The sequence below is a fragment of the Mus musculus genome, chromosome 16 (assembly GCF_000001635.26).
Source record: "Mus musculus strain C57BL/6J chromosome 16, GRCm38.p6 C57BL/6J".
Classification (NCBI taxonomy): Eukaryota; Metazoa; Chordata; class Mammalia; order Rodentia; family Muridae; genus Mus; species Mus musculus.
In genome coordinates, this window is record NC_000082.6 from 90,663,030 (window position 1) to 90,686,438 (window position 23,409).

At 46.6% G+C, this 23,409-nt stretch overlaps 1 long non-coding RNA gene across 2 annotated transcripts; it reads right to left on the minus strand.

Annotated features, from left to right (window-relative positions):
* Positions 1-12,482: 12,482 nt before the first annotated feature.
* On the minus strand, positions 12,483-14,435 carry Gm36169. 2 transcript variants are annotated; one of them, XR_385041.4, is made up of 4 exons: positions 13,889-14,435; positions 13,659-13,765; positions 12,680-12,858; positions 12,483-12,580 (listed from the first exon to the last, which is right to left on the minus strand). It is a non-coding gene; the product is annotated as a predicted gene, 36169 (long non-coding RNA). The 2 variants fall into 2 exon arrangements; XR_876236.3 differs by lacking the exon at positions 13,659-13,765 and having other exon boundaries at positions 13,889-14,434.
* Between the last annotated feature and the right edge of the window lie 8,974 nt (positions 14,436-23,409).

Consider the following 23,409-nt stretch of genomic DNA (forward strand, 5'->3'; position numbering starts at 1 on the left):
TGTCATCTATAACGTCTTAACTCCAGGCAAGGAGAACCAGGATCCTTCTCTGACTAGTCTAGATGAGGGGGAACCTGAACCTACTCTATGGTGTAAATTAACATGGGTTTCCCACGTGGCAAATGCCGTAAACTGATGTGGTGCAAAGCCTCTTGGTAAACTGACAATGTGCTCTTTAAGTTTGTTGAAAACAGAGTTGGGGTATTGAGGCTCCCCTGTCTCCTCCGGACCTCTCTGTTTTGAGTCAGGCTAGCCTGAGGTTCTGGAAGGGGCAGGGGGAACAGCAAAGAGCTAAAGGTATTAAGAACATTGTGTCTTTGAGAACAGGTGGAAGGGAGGAAGCAGGGACTGGAGAAGGAGAGAGAGAGAAGCCGAAGAGCAGTGCATTATATACATAAACAAAACTGTTAAGGAACAGGTGTAATTGCTAAAAGCACTGCTGTTGCAAACCGTTGAGTTGTGCTAAATACCTCAAAAGCCACCGAATGGCTCTTGCACCGAGCTATCACTGGACCAGCGTTTGGAAGGACAAAATCTTCAAAGCTGAGTGTTCTCTTCACAGTGTCTGTCCTTGCTAGTTCAAAAAAGACCTCACAGGGAAGCACTTCCTTGTTACAGTGAAATTAACCCCATGACAAAGCCCTGAGATTCTGCCGGCTAGCCCCCCAGGTGGATACCATTTTGACATGTGCTGTCCATCTACAGGTCTTGTGCGATTCTCGAGTTTGAATGTCCACATCCGTCCATGAGCTCCAGCCACTTTCAGGCAGAGAATAAGCCCGAGGACCAGAAGAAAGGTTTGGGAATGGGTCTGATTGTTTCTGGTTCACCTGAAACATCTGGGGAAAAGGTCTGCGGACCCCTAAGGCTGAAAGTGAATGAATGTTTGGAGCAACTTCAAGCTGATGAAATAATCACATCAAAATTAGAGCTATTTAGATCACGTCTGTGAGGCTGTCTGCCTGCTCTCTGATGAGAGCACAGCAAAGGGAACCTTTCTTGTAACTTGGCCCTCCTCATCCTGGGGGTGGGAAGTAGATTTCAGAGATGTATTGGAGCTTCAAGGCAAGAAGATGGAAAACAGCCCAGACTTGCACTGCTCTCCGGGAGGTGAACGCTGGACACCAGCGCTGTGTTCTCCACCAGTGCTTCCTGCATGGCTTGAGCTACACTTGTTTTCAGCCCGTTGTGCTTCCAGTTCCAGAGAAATGGCTATTTTATTTGGCTTTAAGTCTATTGCTCATGCGGCACAACATGTCTGCTGCTGCCTAGCCAAGAAAGAGAACGAGAAGAGATTAAAAGCAGTTCTGTCTAGTGAACAGGTGCTGCGCATTATCTAATAGCAAACTAAATATATATATATATATATATATATATATATATATATATATATATATAAAAGGAGTCTAATTAGCGTCCTGGCATGCCTCCGGCTGCTGGCTTCCTAGCTCTTTAACCCTTGAGATGCCTCTCCTAGAAATGGACAGAATTCACTGGAAGGGGAGTCTGTGGTTTCACATTCGGGTGTGTGCATGCAAGTGTATGTGCACGAATGCCTCTGTGCTTGTGTGGGTGGGTGGGTGGGTGGGTGGGTGTGTAGGGGAAAGTAGAGAGTCCAGGAAGGGATTGGTTTTGTCTGGCAATGCCAAACAATGATAACATTAATAAGAAGATTCTAGTCATCCACAGTCTTGTTCCTCAAAGTGTGGACCTCAGCCCTGCAGCCTGCACGTGCCCAGGTAGCTTGTCAGAGATGACTGACATCTTGGGCCCCACCCTGGAGGTGCTGTATTAGAGCCTATATGTCTAACAATGGGCTTCTACATGACTTCTAGACACACTGAAGTCTTAGAGCAGCATTCCAGGGACTGGAGGAGAACGGATTGAACTGGGATGGTAGGAGTGGACTGAGACTGAAAGAAAGGGCAGGTTTTGGGTGGGGGTTCGATACTTGCCTACAGCAGAGTCAGTACATTTTCCTTATAAAGTTCTCATGGCAACTATTTGTGCCCTGCAGGCCTTGAGGCCTCTGTTTAAGCAGTCAGCTCTCCCACTACAGCACAAAGGCAGCCACGGGCATTATGCAAACAAATGAGCAGAGCTGTGATCCAGTAAAACTTTATGTCCAAAAGCAGACATAAGGTTGCCTTGGCTCATAAGTAGTAGCATCCCTGGCCTCTGTTTTGAGAACACAAGTGTGTCTTTGTGCAGCATAGAACAATCTAGACAGCCTATGGGTTTGACTCCACTTCATCCCAAGACTTGAAGTCACTAGATCTGTCAACTAGACTGAATTCGTCTTGTTCTTCAGTGGCATGTGATCTAGCTGCGTTTCTCATATGCATTCTTTAGTCTCGAAATTGTAACAAATTCATCTCTTTGTCTACTTGAAGCATTCTTAATCAGGAAGTGTGACTTGAGGTACTCTCAGTTATCTTCTGAGAACCAGAGGATAGCACCAGCCCTCAACTGGTAAGACATACAGCTCAGCAAAGACTGTAAATGGCAGATCTAGTGTTGGTGGCTTCTCTCCTTGCTTTTTGTCTGTATCGCCATAGCAACCCCATCTATCTGTCCACCATCTTGGGACTTGCACCAACACATCTCCCTGCCAGTCTGATATGTGGGGATCTGGAATTGTGGAAGAGCAAAAGACTCAATAAAAAGACTAACAGGCAAGGGGTCCTGCAACACTACTTCTGCAAGAGGCATTCATTGCCAGAAGTCGAAGTCCAAAGATCACATTTCAAGTTTGTGCTGTAAAGCAAAGCACAGTACATTCTCTTGCCTTAGGGTGGATCTCCAGGAGCAGATCCTGAGATTTTAGTGCAGAAGTAACTCTGTCAGCCGCTGGTGAGGTTATGGGGACCTGATGCAAAGCAAGAAAGCAAGCCAGCAAAGACCATCCTGTAGCAGGGCCACAGGCAATGAGAGCCACTGTGGTATCCTGGAAGCTAGTGGGGAACTTATCTTAGAATTACCTTGCTGGAGAAGGCAGAAGCTGGGAGTTTACATGCCAGCCCCATCGATCAGGGAGCAAAGGGTGGATGCTCGCTCCCACCGGTGGAAAGAAGAAGGGAGATGATGTCTTGGGGTTTCTTTTCTAACCTGTCTCATGTGTAACATGCAGCAGAGCCCTGAGACTGGAGAATGGCCTCTGGTAACACTGTAGAAGCCAGAAGATGGGAAATCGACTTGGTGACAGAAAAATGGTGCCCATGGAGGGGTCCCCTGCCCTTTCTCCTCACCCTCTCTGAACACAGAACTGAGTAGACTCACAACAGACCCAGGGAATCTGTGTCGGCGTGGGTTGCACTCAGTTGCAAGGAATTGAAAATGTGACTAAATAGCACTTTAAATATATTTAGAGGCTTTGTTTTCTCATGGAGCCAAAAACCAGGAAACAAGAATACAGGGTCTGACTGGGAGATTCTGCAGCTTCAGAAGAGAGGCTCGCCTTCCGTCTTCCAGTTAGTCATCCAGCCTCATGCTGGCCCACTGGTAGGGTGGTCACTCCAGCACGTAGCACCATCCACTCTTAGGGGAGGAGGAGGAGGAGGAGGGCAAAGGGCAAATGACTCCTGCTGGCGTACTCTATGATAGCCTTCCATAAGTCCTTCCCCAGAACTCCAGCTTCCACATCTTTATCCAAACGTGGAGCTTGTCTATAAGGAGACTAGAAAACAGAGGTTTAATTTTAAATCTGGACACATTGCTGCCCTGAACAAAATTTGGTAAAGAAGAAATCAAGGGCAGATGCTGGGTAGGAGCTCAACCATCTTTGCCACGTGACATTTCCCACACGCACACACTGTGACACTGACACACAAGTTACTTAAGCAAAGCGCATAGCTTAGGAAACCCTTGAAAGCTACATAAGGTTTGCGCTAAGGATAAAGGGGAGACATCTAATCTGAGCAAGACAGAGGCTCCCTACAGCTAACTCATGCTAGGGTGCTGTACATGTTAGCATTTGCTGGTTGACTAAATGACCTTTTTCATAATTATTTTTCTTTTTCTTTATTTTTGTGGTTATGGGTATTTTGCCTGCACATGTACATCTGTGTGTGTGCCTAGTACCCACAGAGGCCAGAAGAGGGCATCACATACCCGGAAATGAAGTTACAAACAGATGTGAGCCTCCATGTGGGTGCTGGCAATTGAACCCTGGTCCTTTAGAAGAGCAACAAGTGCTCTTAATGGTTAAACCATCCTCTGAGCCCTTTTCCCCTTGAAAATTTGGAGGTAGAATAGGAATGAGCAGCATAAATGGAATGAGATTTATTGATTCCCTGTGTATGTATCATAAACAAGAATAACGCTTCTCTAATAAAGTCTCTTGGTTTTTAGTTAATAGTTGTCTTAGTTAGGGTTTTACTGCTGTGAACAGACACCATGACCAAAGCAAGTCTTATAAAGAACAACATTTAATTGGGGCTGGCTTACAGGTTCAGAGGCTCAGTCCATTATCAAGGTGGGAACATGGCAGCATCCAGGCAGGCATGGTGCAGGAAGAGCTACATCTTCATCTGAAGGCTGCTGGGAGAAGACTGACTTCTAGGCAGCTAGGATGAGGGTCTTATAGCCCACACCCACAGTGACACACCTACTCCAACAGGGCCACACCTTCTAATAGTGCCATTCCCCGGGCAGAGCATATACAAACCACCACACTAGTGAAATGCATCAATCACAAATTTCCCACTTTCCCAAAGACTCTATGGAAACGACAGTGAGGGAAACTTGAAAGCCTAAAAAAACAACATAATTAATGAGGAGTGTACTGGCTGGTTTTGTGTGTCAACCTGACTCAAGCTGCAGTTATCACAGAGAAAGGAGCTTCAGTTGGGGAAGTGCCTCCATGAGATCCAGCTGTGGGGCATTTTCTCAATTAGTGATCAAGGGGATCAAGGGGGAAGGGCCCCTTGTGGGTGGGACCATCTCTGGGCTGGTAGTCTTGGGTTCTATAAGAGAGCAGGCTGAGCAAGCCGGGGAAAGCAAGCCAGTAAAGAACATCCCTCCATGACCTCTGCATCAGCTCCTGCTTTCTGACCTGCTTGAGTTCCAGTCCTGACTTCCTTTGGTGATGAACAGCAGTATGGAAGTGTAAGCCAGATAAACCCTTTCCTCCCCAAGTGCTTCTTGGTCATGATGTTTGTGCAGGAATAGAAACCCTGACTAAGACAAGGAAAAAATTAGGATAGGCTGCAGGGTAGACACAGAGACCTAACTCAGTTCCCACAGAACCACGAAGATGTCTGAAGAGAGGAGGCAGAGGAAACACAGCAAGTGGGAGCAGGCTTCAGCTGAGAGGGCGTGGAAAGTGTCTGTGCCCGACTGCTTCCTGGACCTGAGGCAGGGAGTCTTGTTCTCCAGGGTACTGAAACAAAGATGTTCTTCTCAGAAAACTCAATAAGCTCAGGGTAGATTGGGGACCAGGCTGAAGGTACCGAGCGACAAGTGACATCTCTGTGTAAATAGTGGGACTGCATTCTTCCTTTCCTGTTCCCAGAACCTCAAGATTCTGAAGAGAAAATACATCCAACGGTTTGAGGTTTTGAGATCCTCAGGTGAAGGAACCAGACATCCCCTCCCGGATTCTAAAGTGAGTGACACCTTCCGATAGTGAAATTTCAGGACTCCGGAGATTAAAATATGGACATCTGTAAGGGGGTGAGAAAAAATCAGTTCACATTATTTAGAATGAATGACCCCTGACTCTTGAAACTATCCTAAGAAGGTTTAAAAACAAAAACAAAACAAAAACAGGGCTGGAGAGATGGCTCAGCAGTTAAGAATTGTCTGCTCTTCCAGAGGTCCTGAGTTCAATTCCCAGCAACCACATGGTGGCTCACAACCATCTGTAATGGATCTGAAGCCCTCTTCTGGGGTGTCTAAAGATAGCTACAGTGTGTGTGTGTGTGTGTGTATTAGATAAATCTTTTAACAAACAAACAATTTCAGGGTTAAAATCCTGCTTAAGAACATATTGAACCTAAGATACACACTCAACTAGGTTGCTAGTCTCATATAAAGATGGGATAAAGAAATTTTCTTTTTCTGTGTGTGTGCATGTGCTTGTGAGCATGTGCATGTGCAAGTGGGGTAGGGGCACATGCCACAGTCACCCATATGGAGGTCAGAGGTCAACCTTATGGAGTTGGTTCCCTTCGTCCACCTTTACGCAGATTCCAGAGGTGAACTCAAGCACCCAGGCTGTGGGTAAACACTTACCCCACTGAGCCATCCTGCTAGCTCCGGGAAAAGCCATACCCAGAAAACCTACCCTCCAGGGGTTTCTCTGTATAGCCCTGGCTGTCCTGGAACTCACTCTGTAGACCAGTCTGGCCTCGAACTCAGAAATCTGCCTGCCTCTGCCTCCCAAAGGAAAGATGAGTGGAGAACTAGGAAGACAAGGGCCTGCTCTGTGGGATAGATGGGTTCGTTCCTGCAGAAGAGAAACTCAAGAAAGAAGTAACAGGCAGAAGAGAAGCATCATGGGAGCAGTAGTTGGAGCATGAGTTTTCTGTCCCGCTGAGAGTGAGCAGGAAGGAAAAGAATCAACTACAGGACATGTTTGCAACATTGTAAAGTGGCAAGTAGAAAGATGGATAATTAGAAGACTCTATTGAAGTGATGAAAGAGATGAAATGAGCCAGGTGTGGTGGCACACGCTTTTAATCCCAGCACTCGGAAGGCAGAGGCAGGCAGATGTCTGAGTTCAAGGCCAGCCTGGTCTACAGAGTGAGTTCCAGGACAGCCAGGGCTACACAGAGAAACACTGTCTGGAAAAACCAAAAAGAAAGGGAGGAAAGAAGGAAGAAAGGGAAGACGGGAAAGAGAAAGAGAAGCACCAGCTCACTCTGGGGCAGAAGTAAAGGTTTCATGGGGAAGGAAACAGGTGGGTGTTCTTTGTATATTAAACTCACAATGCATGTGTAATTAAAAAACAACTTTAGAAGTGTTGTCGGAAAATTAATGACACAATTTCTCACACTTAGGCAACAATGGGGATCACTGCACATCTTTCCAACTCCAGTAGATCTCTGACTCCCTCGGCAGCTTCACTAACACACCCTCACAAGAGGTTCTCCTTCTTCGTCTCGTTGTTCTGGCTCACATCACAAATAAACTTCCTGCACTAAAACCAAACTCATTTTGAATCTCCTCTGCCTCTAACTTGCGGAGCCCCATTTGAATGCAGTTCTGAGAAAATTCCAGAATGCACTCGTGCGTGTTGGGGAAGGGGTCTGTCTTATGAAAATGAGATATTCTCTTGTCATCAAAAATCAGAAAATGTCTCATTCTGGCAACTAAAATCTCCAGACCTGCCTGCTAGCCTAAATTTTACTTCAGTTTGAAGAATACTACAGAAGCAAGCAGGCTGCCTCTGGGGCATTAAACCAGCCGCTGCCCTTGGAGTGTTGAACCCTCAGAGTTGCCCTCAGAGTGTTGAACAAGGGTTCTCTGGTCCCTGGAGGTGGAAGAAGAGGTCAGAAATGAGAGTGTGGAGTGACAAGAGACCCATGGTGAGGACTTTCATGAAGTGAGGCTGTTCTCAGGCAGTTCTTGGGGGTCTCACTGTGATTCTCTTCATCTGGGTAAATATTCAATGGTGATTTACCCCAGACTACTCCTCTTTGAGCTCCTGGGCAGTAACCTGTCCCTGTCCTGAGAACTAAGATACTCTCACCCTACGCTGCCCACAAGACTCGGACCCTCACCTTCAGAGTTTTCAATTTTTATTTTATTATTTATTTATTATTATAAGTACACTGTGTCTGTCTTCAGACACTCCAGAAGAGGGCTTCAGATCTCATTACGGATGGTTGTGAGCCACCATGTGGTTGCTGGGATTTGAACTCAGGACCTCTGGAAGAGCAGTCAGTGCTCTTAACCACTGAGCCATCTCTCCAGCCCCAAGCTTTCGAATTCTTTAAGAGTGATTCTGTCACTGTCACTTAGGCCCTTCAAACTTCTATCAGGTGGCACCCATGAAAGCCTAACTCCCCAGGCTTGTTGAGAGATGTTGTGAGTGGAATAATTGGTGTTTGGGTTCTCTCTAACAATCTCCCCCCATCTCCAACCCCATGCTCCTCCAGCGTCTTTTATAGGCTACAGCCGGGTAGCCAGGCGAGCGCCTGCGATGGCTTGCTTTGCCTATCAATCTGATTGCGTCACGAGACCCCTAGGACATGAATAGGAACATTTCTGGTTGTGTCTATGAAGACACTTTCAGAGCGGATTTGACCATGAGGGCTCTAATTGATGATGTAACCCATTGATGGAGCCAGGATTTGAGCAGACCATGGGAAGCCAGTGGGTTTACAGACAGCTGAAAGTGAGCTTCTGGGGGGGGGGGTTATCTTGGCCCTGGACCCCTTCTGAGATTCCTCTTAACTTCCCAATGGCTTTCCTCCTCCTCCAGGAAAGCCACGTCACAAACCTAAATGCAACAGAGCCTGCCAATCACAGATGGACACCTCTGAGTGTTCACATATACCTTTCCTATCGTCAGTTGTTTTCCTTGGATCTTTTTCACATTGACAGAAAGCTAATTAACACGTGACAGAATCTGATGATTGGGTTCTCTATAGCAAGACCTGCCCCAGGATGGTCACATCATCTGCATCTCTCCTGGAGTTTCATCGTGGAATTGGAAGTGTGAGGACTCTTGTTTTAACACCTTGCTACACATAATATGTAAACTTGTCTCAACACTAAACTATACTTACATTATCATAACATTGTACAAGTGATCAAAACCGATGGTGACATCACACTTCAAGAGGTGTGTTAGGGAGACAGGACCCTAGCTGCCCCTGCCAGTCTGAAGGGTGGAGCTCTAGGGTCCACTGGGGCTTTATAAAGCAGGACATGACATCATTGGAGGATATCAGGAAGTTCCTAGCCATGTTGAGGAGGCTACACTTGTGAATCTTCCTCCCAGTCCTAGGGCCCAGAACCCACAGGGCAGCCAAGACATCACAGCTGAGACCTGGACCGTGTATCAGGTGGAGGCTTTACCCTCCAAACTCACAAACCAGACACACATGGCCACAGGATGGCCCCTCTCCTTCTCCCCTTCCATCATGGACTCATTCTTGAATGCGGATGTGCACCTAGTGGGTGAGGCCTAAATCCCATGCTACTTCTCAACAGCAAGGAAGACCTAGAACATGGTGTTCATAGTTTCTATCTTGGAAACCACAGAGGAAATTACCAAGATGTGAGGCATGTTCAAAAAAAAAGAAAAAAAGAAAAAAGAAAAGAAAAGAAAAAAATCAAGCTTCTACAAATAACGAGTGTCTTTGTCAAAGCCAGCAGATGGTGGAAATGGGACACTCCCCAGACTGCAGGTCAGCATTTCACCTAGAAAGATGATGGTAAAGACAGGATGAACTGTTCTGGGGTTAAAAGTCCCAGGAAGACACGTGGGGGCAGGGAGGTAAGTCAAGGACACAAACTATGTTTCACAGTTCTTAGAAAGTGTCTTCTTCATAGCTGTGCAGGTGATGAATATAACTTTAAAATAAATATAAAGGTGTTAAAGAGATCATATTTTATGTTCTCCTTAGAGAGACAGCCCTGCGCAGGTGGCTTTGTATAGAGCCACCTGCCAAGATACGTGGTCGGATGACAAATAAGTTGTGTTCTGCCATTCTATCCCAGTTGTCCATGGTCTGTCCAGTTGTCCACAGTCTGTCCACAGTTGTCTGTGGTGAGGGGCAGCCATAGACTTTAACAATCAGTGTCAGATCAGGAGGGAGGGACATGGAGTGGCTTTGGGTGTTCTGCACTTGTTTATTTGGGTTCTGTTGTTGTCTTCTTTTTTGATATATATATATATATGATCTTCATGTGGTTTTCCCCTTTTAAGAGTCTATGATCTCTTCCCAGGGGTCAAAAACTTCATAACACATTCTTTATTTCCCCCTAATCTACCGTAAATATGAGCTTCATATTGAGACATAAAAGAGCACTGTAATACCAAGGTATCAAGGTCATAGACACTTATGAAGGAGGACTTCTATTTGGTATGGCCATGGCTTTAGAAATACCTGAGAGTTCACTGTGGCTTTTTCCTTATTGAGCATCGGGGTGGACCCAAGATTGGTTCCATACTCTGTTACTGTCCTCTCAAAAGTCTTAGTACTTTTTGAACCAAGGACCCCAGTGATTTCATTTGGCAGTGGGTCCGGGGAATCGGACAGCCACTCCCACATAACCCAGCGAGTGCCAGGCCTCACTGCTTAAGGCTTGTGCCAGAATTCATGTCTTCCTGTTCTCACCATCCCCTCCTCATACTCCTGAACTTGCTTACCGACATTTCTGTAGAGCTGTGGCCATGCATTTTTCTGAAGACAATCTTCCTGGTTTGTTTTTAGCAGGGTCTCCAGATTCTAAGGGCAGGGTGGGTGACTCAGCAATAGGGCACTGTACCAGCATTGCCGGGGCCCTGGGTTTTATCTGCAACCCAGGGACAACGTTCTGTGACCCTCAAACGTGCCAGGAACTTTGACCTTCTCTTTCTTCTTTCAGAACTCGTCATAAAGGTGAGCATTTTCTGTGCCACTAAATCTTGAAGGTGGCAGATGGCACATTAATTATAACTCCATCAAGGGCCCTCTGTAGGCTGAGCCATGTGCTTGCATTTCTCAACACCAGGTGTCCCTTGCCATAGAAGAGGGCGCCAAGCAGTCAGCACACTCCCTTTGTTAGAAATGGCTGGAAAGATGTGGCTGTTGGCCGAGTTCTCAGACCCAGTAGTGAGTGCTTTCCAGCAAATTTCTCCACACTGTAGCTCTCTGTCTAAAACGAGACACTTTGGTCATGCAGGCCAGAGCATCAGAAAGGAAATTCGTTTACTACAGTATGGCTTTAAGAGTTTTTTGTAGCCGAATCCTTCAGCACCAGTACATTCTGAAAGCCAAGACTCACCCACCCAGTGTTAAACCTGGCAGCACTCTCAGGACGTTAGGCCTGCTCTTGGAGACGGGCTGCACTTCAGGAAGCTTTTGCCAGTTTACATAGTGTTATGATCGCGATAAATTAAATGGACCCTTTGAGATCGTTCTGTCCCAAACCCATAGACTGGTTTGCTTAACAAATGCCCCGCCCCCTTCGAAAGCAGAACAGGAGGCGGAGCCTCACTCGGGTTCTCCGTGTAGTGGGAGAACGTCTGCAGACACTCTGTATCAGAATGTAAGACGAAATGTCTCTGGCCCAGTTCCCAACAGAACCCTCATTTCCCTATGAACCCTCCTGAGCCTCAAGACCCAGACCTCCGCTGTCTGCTTCCCTAGGCATTCAGTCCTCCACACTCCCACCACAACGGTGGTCCCGTAAGTTCCTCGTGCAATTCTGGGGCCTCTCTCACCCACAGCTCCAAACGCTCCCACACTTCATCTGCAAACCAGATTCAAAGACCTATGAGCCACACGGTCGGGTTTGCAAGAGTCATGTTCTGCCCCCTGTATTGTTACTTTCTCTCTCTCTGATGCTGCGCATCGAACCCAGAGTCTTCTGTGCGCTAGGCAAACCCTCTCCCACTAAGCTGCATCCCGACACTACTTTTCTCGTTGCTTTCACCAAGAATCAATTTAAAGGTAGAAAAAAATCTTCTTGGGCTCACAGTTTGAGAGGATAATTCTACTGGAGAGGAAGGCATGGTGGTGTCAGGATCTTGGAGACCACAACAACAGAGGTAACCGAAAGGAGTAAGAAGATAGTTCAGTTTGACACTACTCAGTAGCCAGTGTTGGATCAACTTCTAGAGTCTGACCCCAACTTGTTTATTTTAGGTGTATTTAAACAGCACCGTTTGGTGATAATTAACTCAATCCCATGTACACAGCAAAGCTTAGGACACAATTACACTGAACTCCGTGTAAGGTACGTGCGGCATCTCCCATAAAGATACATTCTATAAATTGATGACATGTGACACTTTATATAAAGATGGTTTCTATTGGCTGACAAGCTCACGATAAGGGATCTGGGGTGGTCTCAGTGACACAGAAGTCACCATGTCTGCTCCCAGCCTTCTGGGTGGACAACAGGTGATGCATTGCTCTCTTTGAAGAGAAAACCTGGTGTGTTTAACATTCCTGATCGCCCCTATCCCCCATGCTTATCTGTGAGCACACGAACCTATGTTCTTACACGCGTTCTCGCGACCGGCCAGGAAAGACGCAACAAACCGGAATCTTCTGCGGCAAAAGCTTTATTGCTTACATCTTCAGGAGCCAGAGAGCAAGAGCGCAAGAGCTCTATTGCTTACATCTTTAGGAGCCAGAGCGCAAGAGCGCAAGAGAGCAAGAGCAAGAGAGCGAATGGTGAAACCCCGTCCCTTTTCAGGAGAATTATCCTCCGCCTAGGACGTGTCACTCCCTGATTGGCTGCAGCCCATCGGCCGAGTTGTCGTCACGGGGAAGGCAGAGCACATGGGGTGGAGAACTACCCTTGGCACATGCGCAGATTATTTGTTTACCACTTAGAACACAGGATGTCAGCGCCATCTTGCAACGGTGAACGTGAGGGCGGCTCCCCACACTATGTGCCTCTTATAGTGGGGCCACTGTGGTAGGAGATGTAGGAAGTAATGGGTGAACAGGACTTTGGGCCACAGTCGGGCTATAAACCCTCAAGGTTCACCCCCCCCCCCACAGTGACCCACCTCCTCCAGGTGGGCTTTGCCTCCTAAAGTTTCCATAGCGCTCTAAAAGCAGAACCACCAACCGGGCCTGAGTGTTCAAACACAAGAACCTGCAGGACAGGATGCATCCAAACTACAGCATTCGTCCATCTGCAGATTGGACAGTCCACCTCTCAATGAGGTCACAGCACAAAGGTTCTCTGAAAATTAAATGTATTGGTTACTTGGGACAATGTTGGGGAGTTGAGCTGTTTGCATGGGTGACTGAGAGAATGTATAGGTTTTTTTGACTGTTAGAAAGAATGGCAGTGTGACTCTCCTGTTGTCAGCAGAGGCACTAGGAGGAAGACCACGGCTATTCCAGAGTGCAGACCCTTCAACCCATGCAATCCACTGCTGATTTGCCATATCAACAGCTCCTCTACCCTCTAACCAAGCTTTATCCCCCACCTACTTGACCAATATCTGTGTCTTCTATCAAGTAAATGAATCTCAGGAGGAAGAGAGCCCTCTAAGCCTTCCTCCTGAGGTATCTCAGTTCATCCTAATATCTGTTTGTCTAGTGGGTCAGCATCCCAGGCAGGCCAACCAACGGGCAGGGTTTGTCACTGGAGAAATGAGAGAAAAGCAAAGATGTGACCCTGCCACCAGATGACACAACTCCTCTCCCTCTCGGTTTGTCAGGAAATCAGGGGCACACCTCAAGCTACAACCCTCCCCTGGGACCTCAGGTATCACCCCTCACTAGCAGGACCCACTCCTGGAACTACCTGCAGTAACCGAGGATAGACCCTCAGAGCTCCTTCCCTACATACATCTTTCTGTTAGCGTCCAAAGCAGAGCCTAGGCAAGCAACCCAGGATGGGAATCACCAGCTAGGATTTGTTTTGGACAAGAGATTAGAGGCTTCACATGGCTTGCTTTCATCTCCTCTTGCTGACCAAGCATCCCAGAAAGAAAGGAAAGAGAGCACTCAGACAAGTACTTACAAAGGACATACCTTGAACTATGTGATTCTATCTCCGCCTGCATTTAGCAAAGCACTTAATTTTTTTTTTGAGACTAAGTATCCATTAGTACCCAAGACTTCCTCTTTACCTCTGTTTTCTAGAAGAAAAAAAAAAAAAGTCCCATGCCTGCACATCCTGCACACGCCGGGTTTAGCATAATGGACACATTCGGACCACAGGTGCTCTTGGTATACAAGGGGCTAAATCCCCAAATACATACCTCACAGTTATTCTGTACCATCGCTTAGCAATGCAGCTGTCAGCTCGCCACCGTGGTTTCCACTAAAGACTATTTCCTTGCCCCATGGTGAAGTTGCCGAATCATGAAGTTGAACCATCGTAGGTTGGGAACTGTTTGTCCAGGCGGATTGAGTTGGTACTGGGGACATAAATCTGTGTAATGTGACAAGTCAAGTCAGGGGGAAAAAACTAACATCAAAGCACCCTGGCACAGGTTGTTTTTCTACATCGATGGATGACTTCCCCTTACAGGATGTTGTTACTCGGATTATTGGGAGAGACTTGACAAGTGTCAGAGGCAGAGAGATCAGAAGGCGCGGCTGTAATGCGCCCTGAAAATGCAGTCATGCCTTCGCCCTACTTCTCGGGGAGAAGCGGGACCCTGCAGCAGCTCATGGCCGCAGTCCTGTCCTCGAATGGCCCAGGCTTTACCCTCCCAGCTGTGAGTTACTTCATCCAATTTTCGGAGGACGCTGTTAAAAAGGGAACCAGAGAAATGACTCACACAGCTGCACTTCCAGGAGAGCTGAGGGACAAACAGGAAGCCAGTGTGCTGGTCTCAGCTGTGCCAAGGACACGAGACGGGAGGCCTTCTGGGACTGAATGCTGGCAGTACTCTTCTAACTTCTGAGTTAGTCTGGGTCTACAAGCTTGTCCCCACCAACTGGTAGAAGAGATAAAATATAATGCTCTGTGTGTCCAGAAGTTGGGGGTGATGGCTAATCTTGGTGGTCAATTTGTCACCCCTGGGAGGAGGAACCCCCACTTAAAGAATTGCCTCTATCAGATGGTCCTAGGGACGTGTCTTTAGGACATTGTCTTTATTGTTCATTGATATAGGAGGGCCCACTATGGACAGTGCCATTCCTAGGCAGGTAAGTAGGGACATGAGGCTGGAATCAGAGCAAAAAGTAGCATTTCTTCCATGGTCTCTGCTTCAGTTCCTGCCTCCAGTTCCTGCCTGAGCTCCTGCCCTGGCTGCCCTCAATGATGGACTGTAACCTGTAAGCCAAATAAACCCTGTCTTTGCTAAGTTCCTTTTGGGGAGCCGACTAGAATGCTGTTGGATAGACACTTCCCTGGTGGGAGCGTTCATTTTCTGATGAGAGTATGAATCGGGCAGTTCAGCTCACTCTACACAAAGAAGAAGGATACACACAAGCTGGAGAGATGGCTCAGCGGTTAAGAGCACTGACTGCTCTTCCAGAGGTCCTGAATCCAATTCCCACTCAACCACATGGTGGCTCACACTCATTTGTAACAGATCAGATGCCCTCTTCTGGTGTATTTGAAGATAGAGACAGTGTACTCATATACATAAAATAAATAAAACTTTAAAAGAGATACACAAACCTCTTGGCAGAGTCATCTCTCTTGTAGGGTTCAACCCTGTAGATGGGCTTACACACATAAAAATGTAGTATATTAGCTGCAATATCGTTTGACCCAGAAAGAGGCCAGAAAGCAACCCAAGTATTCATCACTAAATGAAAGGCTGTGCCACTGATGACAAATGGGGTCAGGTGTGAGCAATACTGTTGTTAAAAAGGAGTTTGTACTGCACGCTGACATGGGAGTATTTCCAAGATAATGGGGAGTAAATGGCGTGCACAGCACTATGTGTAATGTGCTGCTCTTTGGATAATGTGTATGTTTATGCATGTGTGTGCCTGTGTGTACACAGATGTCTCTGGAGTATTCCTAGGGAGGGGCTTAAATGTGATTGCCTCTAGAGCTATGTTTCTCAATCTGTGGGTCGCGACCCCACAAGGGTTACATATTATATAATCTGTATATCGGATATTTACATTACGATTCATAACAGTAGCAAAACTAGTTACAAAGTAGCAACAAAATAATTTTATCGTGGGGGTGGGGGTCACCACAACATGAAGAATTGTATTGCAGCATTAAGAAGGTTGAGAACCACTGTTCTAGAGAAAAGGTAGTGGCTAGAACAAACCCAAGAAGAGCCTCTACATTATAACCCTCCTTATTGTTTAGTCTTTATTTGTATGAGTACTTGACTCCACCTATCTATGTGCATCTTGTGCATGCAATACCCAAGGAGACCAGAAGAGGGCATCATGTCCCTTTGAACTGAAGTTACAGGCGCCTACATAATTAGTGGAAACTGAACCTGGGTCCTCTGCAAGAACAAGATTGTAACCCGGGTTAATCAGCTTTCTGTCCATGGCAGGATAGCTGTGATAAATCAAATTCAGGTAGAAATGGCAAATATGGCCCATGGATTCATTTCTCTTGGCTCTATTCTTGCGGGGTCTGTGGTGAGGCAGGGCGTCATGGCATAGCGCAGGGGAGGAGCTTTGTTGAGTTCATGGTGGCCACAGAGAAGGAAGTGAGCAGAAGAGTTTAGCATCTCAGTATCCCAGTGAGGGCTCACTCCAACTGACCAACATGTTTCCACATGGCCTCACATGTTCTAGTTGTTGTTTTGTTTTTTATTGAAAATAGATTTTTTTCATACAATATATTCTGATTATGGTTTTCCCCTCCCTAGCTTCTCCCAGATTCTCCTCACCTTCCCACCAACCCAAATCCACACCTTTTTTCTGTCATTGGAGATAAACATACATCGAGAATAATAATAATAAAATAAGGTAAGATAAAAAAAAAACAAACAAACAAACCTGAATAGGACAAAGCAAGCAGAAGGAAAAAAAAGAGCCAAAAGAAAAGCACAAGAAACACACACAGATGCTGAGATGCACAGAGATGCTGAGATGCACAGAGATGCTGAGATGCACACAGAGATGCTGAGATGCACACAGATGCTGAGATGCACACAGATGCTGAGATGCACACATAAAAACCCCCAAAATAAAATCAGAAATCAGAATATATGAGCAAAAGATCTGTAAGGAAAATTAGTTAGTTAGTTAGTTAGTTAGTTAGTTAATAATGCCCAGACAAAACATTGTGAAACAAAAAACTCCCAAAAAGTGCCACTGAGTTCATTTTTGCATTGCACACTGCCCTTAAGTGGAGATTGTGTAACGAGTGAGACTCTGGGAGAAAACTAGTTTTTCCCTTGTAACGGTTATCTGTTGGAGACAGCGTCTGGATTAGGGTTAAGGGCTTGTGTCTGCTGGCCCTCTCAGCACCGGGATCCCATCTGGCCCAAAGCGATGCGGGCCTACACGTGCTGCCACGTATGACGCACGCTGCCACACATGCGCAGATCTCACATATTTGTGACGTCGTGTGCACATGCGTATCATCAGCCCTGCTGTGTCTAGGAGGCCTTGTTCCCTTGGCGTCCTCCATCCCCACTGGCTCTTACACTCTTTCTGCCTCCTCTTCCACAGGATTTCCTGAGCCCTTAGGGGAGGGATTTAAGGGAGACATCTTATTTAAGACTGACGTGTTCCAAGGTCTCTCGGTCCCTGCACAGTGTCCAGCTGGGGGTTTCTGCATTTGTTCCCATCGGCTGCAGGAAGAGGCTTCTCAGATGGTGGCTGAGCAAGGCGCTGATCTAAGAGTACAGCAGGATAGCCTTGGGAGTTATTTTATTGCTGTGTTCCTATAGCAGAGCAGTACTTGGTTTTCCTGTAGGTCCCTGGCTTGTCTAGTCTTAAGTTCTTGGTCATCCAGACAGGGTCAGGCATAGGTTCTGTATCATGGAGTGGACTTAATGCTAATCAGATGGTGGTTGGTTCTGTGTCACTATTGCATGAGCATTTCTTACAGGCAAGTCCCTGCTTCCCCCAGGCCTCGCTTCCTAAACTTTCCTGACAGTGCCACAGACTGCAGGGACCTTGGGGAGACATTTAAGATTTAAACTACAGCAGTTTTTATCTTTCAAAATGCAGACCATATTCAAGTATTAATTTTTTAAAAACTGGGAAAAAATAGAAATGATGTTGTGAAGTCTGTGGCCAGGAGTTTTCCTAACATCCAGAATTTCAAAATCACCCTCCCGGGGTACACACTGTGGTCTCAATCACTCAGGTTCTTTCTGGAAATTCCAAAAGAGAAACTATTTCCTTATTTTGTCCAACTGGGAAGGGCCTCGTGCCTCCCTTGGCTTGTGGCCACTGCACTCCTTCCCACTGATGCTGGCCCTCCTGACTCCCTTTAAAGACTAATGTGACAACCCTGGGTCCACCAACACAATCCAGGATAAGTATCTGTAGGGGTTGGCTGGGTGCTGCTTGAATTCAAATGTTAAATTCTGTACCCCAAGATCTGGTTCCTCCAAGACAGGGAGACCCTCCTGTATGCCAGCTTTTGTTGTATAAACCTTGCCACCACCACCCCCCCTAAATTATCCCTGATTGGTTAATACAGATGCCTCCAGCCTGGGCTGGGCAGAAGAAAGGAGGCTAGTTGAAGGCTCCTGGGCTTGGGGTCTCAGGCAGAGACCAGGAGGAGAGGAGAAGAAAGGACAGATGCAGGGGAAGAAGGAAGCTACCATGGGGTCGGTGGATCATGAGCACGTGACTGTGAGCTCTGGCCTGTTGGAGTGAGAATGGCAAGGGACATCTCCGGGTTATGGACAGGAAAAAGACAAAGTAGCACAGACCGTTGATATCTGCCCAGTTCTAGTGCTTTAAGACTTTTTATAAATATAATGGTTTGTGTCTTTTATTTGGGGACTAAATGACCTAAGGTGGGGTAGAAACCCTCAAATAAAATTTACAGCAAGTAACAGATTCTGAGGTCTGACATGTTGCCATCTTTGAAGGCCATTGTTCGACTTAACGCAGGAAGTATGGAAGGAAACATTTTGAGCAATTTTCATTCCAGATGCCCCAGGGAGACAGGAATGGGCTAGCTGATGGTTCTGACCTTTGCCAAGTCACCAGTGTGGGGATTTCTGTGTGGAAGGACCCGTTTCCTTATTTTGTTGAGTACTCCTGTCCTTGACCCCACACTCCCCACCTCTGAGGATCCTGGTGACCAGGTCCACCCGCGGAAGCCTGAAAGCCTTCCCCACGGGAAAGACACTGAGCCTCCACCGTGATCCCAGAGCATCCCTCAGAGTTCTGCATCTTGTCCATGTGTGAGACCTGCCTGATACGTCAGCCCCAGTCCATGGCAGCTCTGAAAAAGTCACTCCCATTGGCCAGACACTTGGTGAAGCAGACAGTGAGTATCCCAAGAGGCACATTGGTCCCACCACTATGGGGTTTAGTGTCCCATTTCACAACCTTTGGTTTTGTTTTGCTTTGTTTTGCTTTGTTTTGCTTTGTTTTGTTTTGTTTTGTTTTGTTTTGTTTTGTTTTAATGAAAGACAAACCCATGACATCATTTTTCTTTCATGGTCTCTTGGATGTTAGAAGCTTTTTGTCTTCCAAGCCATTTATACCTCCTATGTATAAATTTAATCACACATTAAGGCATAATTTCCATTTGGCTTTTAAAAATAACAAAACAGCACACACAACCACACTGCCATGTTAAGGGATGGGCTCTTGATAGTCCGAGGGATCCAGGCCCAGAAACCTGGATGCAGAAACAACTGCAGTGACTGCAGCAGATACAGTCAGCCCTCTGTGAGTGCAGTCTCCCGTGCTACAAACAGCAAGTGGGAAATATTGGGGGTGACTCCATCTCTACTGACCATGCTCAAACTCTTTTTCTCGTCACTGTTCTCTTAACAGGATAATATACCAAGTAGTCACATGGAATTTACATCGCATGTGGAATTGGAAGTAAGGTAGAGATGTTTTTAAGTGTGCAAAGGATATGTGTGGTATACACAAATACTAAGTCTATGGATGGAACCAGAGCTGCTGTGAGCTTTCCTACAGCAGTAGTCCTAAAACCAACACCCCGAAGACAGTGAGCTTCACATTAGGAGGCAAAAGCCAGACTGAGGAAGGAAGTCTGTGGTCCTGCTCTCATCCACTGGCTACCTGAACTAGGATGCTGCTCGCCTATATGGGGCCCTTTATAGTCACAACCCCTTCTCTGAACTTCCCACTTAATTTTCCAGAATGGGATTCAAACCATGAGATTTCTTTTTGAGTTCTCTTGTGAGTTCATTGCAAGGCCTGAAATGAGACCATGGGCTGCTGTCTTAGTTAGGGTTTTATTGCTGTAAAGAGACACCATGACCAAGGCAACTCTTATAATGTGACAACATTTAACTGGGGCTGACTTATAGGTTCAGAGGTTTAGTCCATTAGCCTCAAGGCAGGCATGGAGCAGGAGGAGCTGAAAGATCTACATCTTCATCTGAAGGCCACTAGGAGAATTCTGGCTTCCAGGCAGCTAGGATGAAAGTCTTAAATCCCACACTCACAGTAACACACCCACCCCAACAGGGCCACACCTTCTAATAGTGCCACTCCCTAGGCTGAGCATATACAAACCATCACAGCTGCATATGTCCTGAGAATACCTTGGATTGTGTATGGGAGTAAGGTCCAGGGAGCCCAGAGTGCTTACCTAGGACTGAGACAGGAAAGACGTAGGCTATACAGAGTAGGTGGATCTATTGGAGGGGGAGGAGATAAATCAACAGTGACTCCCTGGGGCCAGAGCCAAGCAGAAGCTCTCTTGCTCTTGGCCCTTCTGACATTGGGTATCAAGTCAGTGACAGCCAGCGCCTAATGTGATCTGAAAGCCTCTGAAAGAATTGCAGTAGTTGAGGATCACAGCCAGGGCCTGGGGTCTATCTCCTGCTCAGGCTGCCATGATGTCCAGCTCGCCCCGCCCCTTTTCCCACATTCACCTTGGCTGAGACGAATCATTTTCCATCAAATCTTGCAGAAGCAGTATCCAGACCCACATTCCCAAGACAACAAAGAGACAACAAACATTCCCTGGAAGCGGAAAGGTTACAATTAGTAACCAGCCTTTGGGGGTGTCTATCAAGATTGACACTTAAGTGTCTAATTCTGCTTTAAGAAACATGGTAATGGGTGGGGGGGTTATGCAGGTATAGCTCAAAGATATGTATACATATGTTGCTAAAATTCTTTCCCTGGGGAAAGATAAACGACACCCACCCCTCCTCCTAGGGTCCCAAATTACACACACACACAAACAAACACACTCATAAACACACACACCAGGGGAACCAGTGAGTCTATTGGGCCACAGAGCAGTGGGAGAGCTCTTGCACAGGAGCGGAGGTGACTCTAAAGCAACCACACTAGAAGGCCCGTTACCCATCGGGATGAAGGCTTCCCACGACTGTGTAGGTGGAGCCTTCTCTCTCATCCTACCCCACCTATATACCCCAGTCCTTCCCAGAGAAAGCCACTCAAAATTCAGACGTACAGTGACATGCAGCTGACTGGAAGGCATGGCTGAATAGTCAAGTGAGGCTCCCATGACCCTCCCCCTACCCTCCCCTGAGGGAAGTCAGCCGTCAAGCAGCCCAGCTGAGGTAATCTTTGTCAGACTGGTGCAAATTGTCTCAGAGGGTAGTCCTGTACAACCTCACGGTTGTAGCAGGATGGCTTGCTAGGCCAACCAGAACCAACAAGGACACAGAACAGACCCTGGAGCAGGGCTGACTCCCTTCACACACTGAGGCAAGTACTTCACACAGGCTTTTGTATTTTAGCTTCTCCGAACCCTAAGAGATAGGTAGGATTCCCCTTTTAATGGTAGAGATTAAGGACAGCGGTAAGTACTTTATAGATGTTATGGCTAGTGGCGGAGCAGGGGTTTGAATCCAAGCTGTGTGTTGTCAGGACTGGAGCTGTCCCTGGTGTGAGCTGGATCAGCCCTGTTTGGCTGTGATGTCTCATCAAGTAGGAAAAAAAAAAAAAAAAAAAACACATTGCTGAGTGATGTGATTGGGTCAACTGTGATTGATTAGGTAGAAGACTGACTTCTGTAAATAATCATGTTGTGTGTGTTTGCTGTACTGTGTGTACTTCTCTGTGTGTGTTTGCTGTACTGTGTGTATTTCTCTGTGTGCTTGCTGTGGTGTGTGTACTTCTCTGTATGTGATTGCCCTTTTTAAACTGAGGTAGACCAGCCGTACATACTAATGGGGGCTCAGTGTGATATCTCAATACACGTATGTAAAATCCCCTGATCTCCCAAGGGCTGTCTTTATTTGATGTGACTAGAGCTTTTCCTGTACACACAGCACTTATATGCCTTAAATATGTATAACTTTCAAGATCCATTCAGAAAGAAAAGGTACCATATGTTCACACAGAAACACATATACAAATGTTCCCAGTGCTGTTATTCCGAAAAGCCCATGGGTCTTTGAAGAAATCATTAAAACCTGAATGGCTAAATAGAATGTGAGCTGGCTGAGGATGCGGTTCAAGATCCCCAGTGTGCTGGCTCGTTTCATGCGAACAGAACATACCTAGTCATTTTACAGGAGAAAACCTCAACTGAGAAAATGGTCCCAGTGGGTTGTGCTGTGGACAAGCCCATTGAGCATGTTCTTGATTGATGACTGATGTAGAAGGGCCCAGCTTACTGTGCATGGTGCCACTGCTGGGCAGGTGGTTCTCCGTGGTGTAAGAAAGCACCCACCTCCCTCTCTACCCACCCAATGTCATGTTCTCATTCTCTCAGAAGAAAGAAGGAAAGACGAAAGGAAGGAAGGATGGAAGGAAGGGAGGGAGGAGAGAGGGAGGGAGGGCAGAGGAAGGGAGAGAGGGACAGAGAGGGGGAGGAAGGGAAGAAAGAAGGAAGAAAAAGAGAAAGAAAGAAGGAAAGAAAGAAAGAAAGAAAGAACGAAAGGAAGGAAGGAAGGAAGGAAGGAAGGAAGGAAGGAAGGAAGGAAGACAAAGTAACTAAAAATAAAAAGAAAGAACGTAGGTTGTAAGCAACATTCCTCCATGCCTATTGCTTCAGTCCCTGCCTCCAGGTTCCTGTCCTGCTTGGGTTCCTGCCTGGACTTCCCTCATGACCCTACTGTTACGTAGAAGTGTCAGACAGAATAAACCCTTTCTTCTCAAAGTTGCTTTTTGTGGTGGCATTTTATCATTGCAACAAAAACCTTAAGATAACCAGTGTATACCTAGAAATGTACATGGTACCCAGTCCTGCATAGTCTTCCTGTCTTGCTATTGGTCTTAGCAACCTCTCTTCACAATTGTTTTCTTATTAAGTTGGGGACATCAGTCTTTTCTTCATGGAGGTTGTATGTTATAGCTTATCCTTGGATTATCTGGACCAGCAGCACTTTAGAGCCTTAGGTAAAACAGTAACATTGTAATGCCATGGCTTGCTCTAACAATGGAACAACTGGTGAATGCCTGACTAACGAGTGCATAGCATGGTGAGTGCTGCATGGGGAGGCAGAAGAAAGAAAGGATTCACAGCCCCAGCAGGATGGAGCCAGATGCTATGAGAATTCCTCACCCAACAAGGAAGATACACAGTTTTAAACTCATGAATGGGGGTGGAGAGATAGCTCTGCAGTTACGAGCACTAGCTGTTCTCCTAGGACCCAGGTTCAGTTCTCAGAACCCAGAAGGTTGCTCACTATTTTCTTGTGATTTCAGTCCTAGGGGATCTGATGTCCTCGTCTGACTTTAGGAGCACTGC